Genomic DNA, 7,767 nt, shown 5'->3' with positions numbered 1-7,767 from the left:
GCTGACTGTTAGCCCTTTCCACAGGTTGCCTGAACTGTGTCTAACGCCGGCCCCTTTAGGCAGGTCAGCAAATAATTAAACCTTTCTATGTTAGACAGTCCAGACTCACGCACAATAAGTTGATCGAACGAATTTATGAAATTCTTATAATTCGCATAAGTGCCGTCAAACGTAGGCAGCGACAACCTCGGCAACGATGACCGCGCTGGTAGCGGGTGGTGATCCGGCGTCAATATGCTAGCGTTCAGATCTCCTCCTAGTTTTTCCTTTACGGATAGCTTTATTGCTATGTAGGTATCTTCCAAGTCCGCACGTCCTTCATCGTTCGGACTAAGATCCTCGATGTCAGATTGAACGTTTAGAATTTTCTTGAAATACGTTTCCAAGATGCTCAAGCGATAGCGAAGCTCATCATTACAAATTGGGTTTTCCGATTTGCCTTCCCCACAGATTTGATACGAGAAATATTGCGCTTTATATTGCTCCGTTGGCGTTTCAAATCTTCGAGCGTCGTCATTTTGTTGTGTAGTGTAAATTACACGCACACAGAACTGAGAGATTCCAAATTCAAATGCACGCAACAACAGCAAGCAGGCACCAGATCAGCAGCAGCAAAAGAACAAATTTAGAAGCGAGCGACGGCGACAAAAAAAAGGGTTGAGCGCAATTCCAGTCCAGAGAGTGAGCAAAAATTCCAACGACGGCAACGAAAGCGAAAGTGAAGCAGAGAAATTCGAAGAGATAGATGACTGCGTTGACCGATGGACCACAGCAGGTAGCAGCAATGCAAACGAAACGAGAGCGCAAGCGCCGTTAAATGCGATGTGGGTGATAAGCGAATGATAGAATTAAGCGAGAATGGCGAGAGCACACAGTGAGAGGTTGATGAACCCGCGATCGATCAGTTCGCTTCTGATATGATTTTCAGAAATTTCGACGGCGACTGCGAGACGAAACGAAAGTGTAGTTGTTGCACTTGCAAATTATGTACCGACGAAGCTGTTTGATGGAATATACATAAAATGCGAGTAATTTAATTGTTCACAGAATTAACACACGAGCCCCACGTTGGGCGCCAAAATGTTTGATCGAGGAGCGTTTTCCTCAATATCGTTGTTCAAGGATGGGGGTGTGTCAATCTCCAAGTGAGCTAATTAACTCGATGCGAAGAAATCTGCTGGAATCCAATAATAATCCGAAAAGTCGAGGGGGTTCAGTTGAGTGCTAGCCAATGACTATTTATTTGGTTTCTAAGTGCATGAGCACTGAGCATAAGCGGGCTTCTGTGTGGTGAATTCAATTACAAATTTAGTGCAAGAGCGTAACAAAGAGAGTAAAACATGAGCGTAAGGTACTACAAGGCGAGGGTCATTTAAGTGATTATTATATTATATTATGGCCTTAAGAGTTTGATCGAACAAATACCACAAATCAGGACCAAAACGGCTTACGATAGCCGAGTACAAAATACGACAGGTGCGCCGCCCAGAAGATAAAACGAGAAGGAACGTGTGAGTAGCTTCTGGGGACGCGACTCTACTTGTACCCGTACTCAGTCAGTATATAAATTTTTGAGCTTATGATTTTTTAGAATTTTAAAATAAAAAAAATAAAACTTTTACATTTTACATTTTTTGCTACATCTGTTATCTACATCTACAACTCATCTACAATGTATATTCCACATCTAACATGTAGATTGTACATGTACCATTTAGATTCTACATCTCCTCCGCTAGGGGTTGCTCGCGCACTGAAAGTGGCAGAGTGTGCGAGCGAGAAAGAGAATGAACAGCGTGTCTCTGGCTGGGGTGGCGGGGAAAGCAACAGAAAATTACATTTCTTCATTCTGGCTATAATTATGATCCGATCTGATTCAGATTCGGCAATCTGGTAGATATGGTCATTCTCTACGATACTGCGTTTTTAGTTTTATCGTATCTTTAAAATTGAGCCTGCCACGTTTTCCTAAATATACTTGTTCAAGGATAGGGGTGTTCCAATCTCTAAAAAACGAATTAGATTCGACGCGAAGAATAATAACAATAATAATGCAAGTTTGTATGATAGTAAGAGTTTGACCGAAAAGAATCGTAGAAATTGACCATATCTAACCGATTGCTGAATCGCCCGAACGCAGTGAGAGCTGACTAATCACTGCTAATCTAAATAAAATTGCATTTGTTAAGGAATCCCAAATCTGTTATGGAGCGTAACTGTATTTTAAATTTAATTAAGCGATTATACATTTTCACTAATACCTTAAAAAAAGTTTGTTGCTATTAGATCTCAACATAAGTAGTGGATAGATCATTTTTTAACTCTACATCTTTTTTAAAGTAAACATTTGCGTAAATTAATTCGTTACTCAACATTAGTATAGAAACAATAATTCCACCTACAAGAAATAAGTTTAAGCAAAACTAATTTTACAGAATCAATTTTAACTTACAAATCAACACAATGAAAGCTGCTAGAGCCCCTGATAAGGTTACTGGATATACAGTGTAAAATGATTGACAGGTAGGCTTTCTAATTTGTCTTCGCCGAAGGATTCGTTCCACGAAACCACTTTCCCGTGCCGAACACATTCTAAAATAAGGAGTTTTAAAAAATTAAATTTAAATGTTGTGAATGAAAAGTACTTACGCTACTCGGAAAAGTTCAGTATATTGGCTGTTTTTGTGCAATATCCAATTTAGCATTTCTACATCCATTAGGCTGGATATCTCGCGTAGATCACAAATTTCACTAGCATCAAATAATTCAGCAATCAAAGGATAGGCGTCCACTACCTCACAGTGAAATGCAAAACCACCTAATTTGATATATGGCACAGCTTCTTCAATATGTGCAAAGACTGATATTTTACCCAAAGATCTTGATGAGGACAATTTGGTTTTTATTAGTCTGGTTAAAGCTGGGCTTTTACTTTCCTTGAAAAATATATAAATAGTATAATAACAGTTTGTTTAATGACATGCTATAAGATAACTTACTCGAAAAAATACTTTATAGTAACCAATGTCTTCAAAAGATATTGTAAGTAAGCTAGATGTTATATCATCAACAGTAGCTGGGCCTTTATCGGAAGAACTTAACAATCCACCAACCACAGAAGAAGTATAATAGTTATACATTACAAGTGAAAATAAAAATATTGTTATTACGATGGATGATCTTTTGGGATAGGGTCCAAGCCCTGTTGGCATAGAGCTGCAAACGTTTGCAAGACCCGTTCAGCCCAACTAGATTTGGTTTGAATTTTTAATGTGTAATATTTCTGGGGTTCAGATATGTCCTTGATTTTGAAATTATGATTTGTAGGACTCAATTTGCTGTTTATAATTTCAAATAGCACCCAAATTATGCTAAACACTGTTAGCGAAACAAGAATCAAAATCCAAACCGCTTTGCTAAAGGGAGCCAAGAAATTACCACTTTTTCCATGAGTATCTAAATCTGGAGTAAATCTATAAATAAATGCGGTTTCAAATTTCCAGCTCTGATGTATTACATCAAACTCCGCAAAACGGTTAATTCGATTGAATGCTCTAGATGCTGCAATGTCTGCCTCGTTTCGTTTAATAATTCCTAGAAGTCCAAGGCGAAATGTAGTGTTACCTAGTCTTCCAGCCCATCTCTATCTCTTGAGTTACGAAAATTAACAGAGAAATTAAAACGATCCCGTAAAAGTCCCAAAAGTTCATAGTGATATTTTATAAAGGCGGCCACTCCCGAATCTTTTGTTGGCCGCGAAAGTATAGCTTCGATTTGTTTAGTTGTAGTTATATCCTCTTTGTCAGAACTAGATATTAATGTTGTTTATTATGTAATAAACTTATTAATAGCTAGATGTACCCAGCCACATTTCACTGCGGCACATTGTGGTTGCATGTATGAGAAGTGAGTCGAATACGTTCAACATAAATTTGGATTTGCAATAATTGGAGCATATAAAATATAAAATTCCATTCCCGTTTCCGGCATCTTCAGTTGATCGACTACCATTCCGTATCGTACGCATATGGATGCTTCATGTTATTATCTCTCGTACGGATTCCCGTTCTTCCTCATCCATATTTGAAAACCATCTTCTTGTGCAGAATCTTTATTAATATGTTTACTAGTGTGGGCCAAAATTTTACCAACAATTTTTTTTTTTGTTTTTGTTCAAGTAGACAATATTCAATAAAATTATACAATTTTTTTTCAAATTTTTAGTTTAATGTTTGGGGGTTGCTACCACGAAAAGAAAATATAAATTTTTGGGTAAATATACATTACAAAAAAATTTAATTCGTCGGTTTTATTAAATAATATTGAAACTTAGAAACTAGTTCATATTGATAATGGTATGTTTATTTTTTTTTTTAGTTTCTGTTAAAAAATTAACGATTGATGAAAATTAAGAAGTTTAGCTGAGGTTGATATATTTAGTTAACTAGTTCGCAACAATTTGTGCAGGTTTTTTACTGCCAATAACTGATTAATGACGATATGAATGGTATTAATATATATGCAATAGATTTCACCAATTATCCAACTCATTCAGCAACAATTTTTTTTTTTATTTTCTTTATTAAAATTTTTTGTAGAGTTCGGTGGCTACGTCTAAAAAATAAAAAAAATAAAAACATATAAATTACTATTAAATCCAAGGTAACAAAACTAGGGGGTGTCCCGTTTGAATTTCGAAAAAAAACGTTTTTTGGCCCAGCCTAGTGCAGGTGCATACATTTTTTACAGCGCTGTCGAAATGTACCCTTCACTTAAAAGTGTAAGTTAATTTTGCAAGACGATTAAACCGCAATATTAAAAAACTCTTGCTACCACGAAAAGAAAATAAAAATTTTTGAGTAAATATAAATTTAAAAAAAAATGAATTCGTCGGTTTCTTAAAATAATATTGAAACTTAGAAACTAGTTCATATTGATAATAAGGTATTTTTATTTTTTTTTTTAGTTGCTGTTAAAAAATTAACGATTGGTGAAAATTAAGAAGTTCAGCTGAGGTTGATATATTTAGTTAACGAGTTCGCAACAACTTGTGCAGATTTTTTACTGCCACTAACAGATTATTGACGATATGAATGGTATTAGTATATTTTCAATAGATTTCACCAATTATCGAACTCATTCAGCAAAATTTTTTTTAAAAATTTTCTTGATTAAAATTTTTTGTAAAGTTCGGTAGCAACCTCTAAAAAATAAAATAAAAACATAAATTACTATTAAATCCAAGGTAACAAAACTAGTGTGTGTACCGTTTCAATTTCGAAAAAAAAAGTTTTTGGCCCAGCCTAATATATATAGATACATAAATGCGAGTAATTTAATTGTTCAGACAATTAACACACAAACCCCACGTTGGGCCCCAAAATGTTTGATCGAGGAGCGTTTTCCTAAATAAACTTGTTCAAGGATAAGGGTGTGCCTAGGGATGGGTATCGTCAAGCAAATATCGATATTGACCTAAATCAAAATATTACATAGAATATCATATCGAAGATATGATATCGTAATGAATATCGCCATATCGCCTTGAATATCTATAAAATCGATATTATCAAGCTATATATTTTTATAGTTTTAATAGTATTTATTTACAATGTTTTTATAAGTATATATACACATATATTGTGAGGAATGGAGTTTCCTCACAAGGGAACCAAGTAAGGGTTAAGACGAGAATTCACGGCGAATTCACAAGAGAGTGAGAGCCGGCCGGGAGCCGGGGTTCGTTAGAGTGGCAGGGGTCCAGCGCATGACCATATATGGGCATGAGATCATGCCTCCGGTACGAGCCCGTGGAGGGAGTCGGGAATGGAGGAGCCCGCAAGGAGCGGCGCTCACGTCAGGCTAGGAACGGCGGGAGCGGGCTGGCAGCGGTCCAGCGCATGTCCATGTATGGACATGAGATCACGCCACCAGCCCGGTCCCGTTAAGAACGTGAGGGAATCAAGCGAAGAGGCCGATGGCAGCGGTCCAGCGCATGTCCATGTATGGACATGAGATCACGCCCCCAGGCCGGTCCCGTTAAGAACGTGAGGGAATCAAGCGAAGAGGCCGATGGAAAATTACCAGCGGCGCACGGATTTACCGCTGTTGCTAGGCAGAGGCGCGGACGCTAGCGTCGAAGCGAGGGTATAAGAGGAGCCCGGCAACAGTGAAGGAGGATGGTCAGTGGAGTGCGAGCAACGAGGAAAAAGCGTGAACACAAGCGAGTGCGAGAGACCAACTGACAAGGAAAGTCAACGTGAGAGTCGAAGGAAGAATCAAAGTGAACCATCCAACAGGCAGCAGTGCGCCCCGGCAAGGGGAACAAGGTCTGCGAGGTGCCAAAGGAGGGGCGACAGGTACCGCTTCCGCAAAGGCGATCAAAAGCGACTCAGTGGGTGCGGAGTTGTGTGTGTAGATCAGGCGTGAGCCAGGTCGGACGCATAGCCACAGCACCAGCGAGGAGCCTGAGGCGAGAGCGAGAGAGCGTATAGAGCTGAAGAAACGATCAATTGTTGTATAGAACGTAAGATCCCATAAGTATAAGATACCAATAAAACACCCACAGCCAGTAATTAAACCCACCCGTGCATTCTTTCGTGTCTGTGAGGCAACATACAAATTTGTTGCAACGAACCGTCGGCCGCTGAGCCAGCCTCGCTGATTTAGACGGACAGAAACAGTTCGTTACAACTGGCGCCCAACGTGGGGCCTTACGACAAGCAAAGAAAGGAGTGCATCGGGAAGGGCGGTACTGAGCGAGGTATCTATACACCATGAGGGGCCGACTATGGATCCATTCCCTGAGGAAGGAAGAACTGGTCCGGTGTGCCCTAGAGTTTGGGCTGGAACTGGAAGGCACCGTGTCCGAAATGCGGAGACAATTTAAGGACTGGGTGGAGAAGCACGAGGCGGACCCAGAGTGCGCAGACATGCTGGAGGCCTGGGGGCTCCGGGCAGGTAGAGCTTCACCCTTGCCAGCGGAAGATAGGCCCGACGCGTAGGAGCGTTTGCCATTGCCGGGAGGTGCGGGCGCGTCATCGGTGTGGAAAATGCCGGCAGAGGACCTCATAGCAAGCCTGGCGATACCAGACAGGAGCCGCTCCCCGAGGCCGTCCGTCAGTAGACCACGGCCAAAGAGTGTGGATCCAGCGGAGGCCCGGAACACCACGACGCGAGAACCATCGAGGAGCCGCAACGAAGAGGGGCGGGAAGTTCCCGAGGCGCAGGCCGGGAGGTAGTCGCGCATATTATACGCGAATGTAGCCAAACAGGTGAGGGAGTGGTCGTTCCGTTTCGATGGGACGGCGAAGCCCCTGGAGTTTCTGGAGCAGGTCGAATGGTCGGCTGATATGTACGGTCTGGACGTGAATCTGATTCCCAGAGCGATGCCAGAATTGCTGAAGGGCCGGGCGTTGATGTGGTTCATCGCCAATAATCGGCAGTGGCAAACGTGGGAAGCCTTCGCAACAAGCTTCCAGGCCTACTTCTTGCCGAGGGGGTACTTCGAGAAGTTGCTCCAAGAGGTACGACAAAGGAAGCAAAAATGGGGAGAGCCAAGGACTACATGGACTACATGGTGGACATGCAGACCCTCATGAGACCCCTCAAATGTACTAACGAGGAGCAGATGGAGCTCATCCGCGAGAATAGCATGCCAGACCTGCGTATATTCATCAGGCCACATAGGTGCAAGGACCTGGACCACATGATGATGCTAGCGGATGAGTTCGAGGCTCTGGAGAGGGTTCGCGCAGAGTTCCAGAA

The 7,767-nt window shown here is 41.2% G+C and overlaps 1 pseudogene; it reads right to left on the bottom strand.

Annotated features, from left to right (window-relative positions):
* Positions 1–2,282: 2,282 nt before the first annotated feature.
* Positions 2,283–7,429, bottom strand: LOC121405089 (annotated as a pseudogene).
* Positions 7,430–7,767: the final 338 nt, after the last annotated feature.

This window comes from Drosophila obscura, unplaced genomic scaffold (genome assembly GCF_018151105.1).
Source record: "Drosophila obscura isolate BZ-5 IFL unplaced genomic scaffold, ASM1815110v1 contig_137, whole genome shotgun sequence".
Taxonomy (NCBI): Eukaryota; Metazoa; Arthropoda; class Insecta; order Diptera; family Drosophilidae; genus Drosophila; species Drosophila obscura.
Note: the sequence above shows the minus strand (reverse complement) of the source record. Positions and strands in the feature narration are given on the sequence as shown.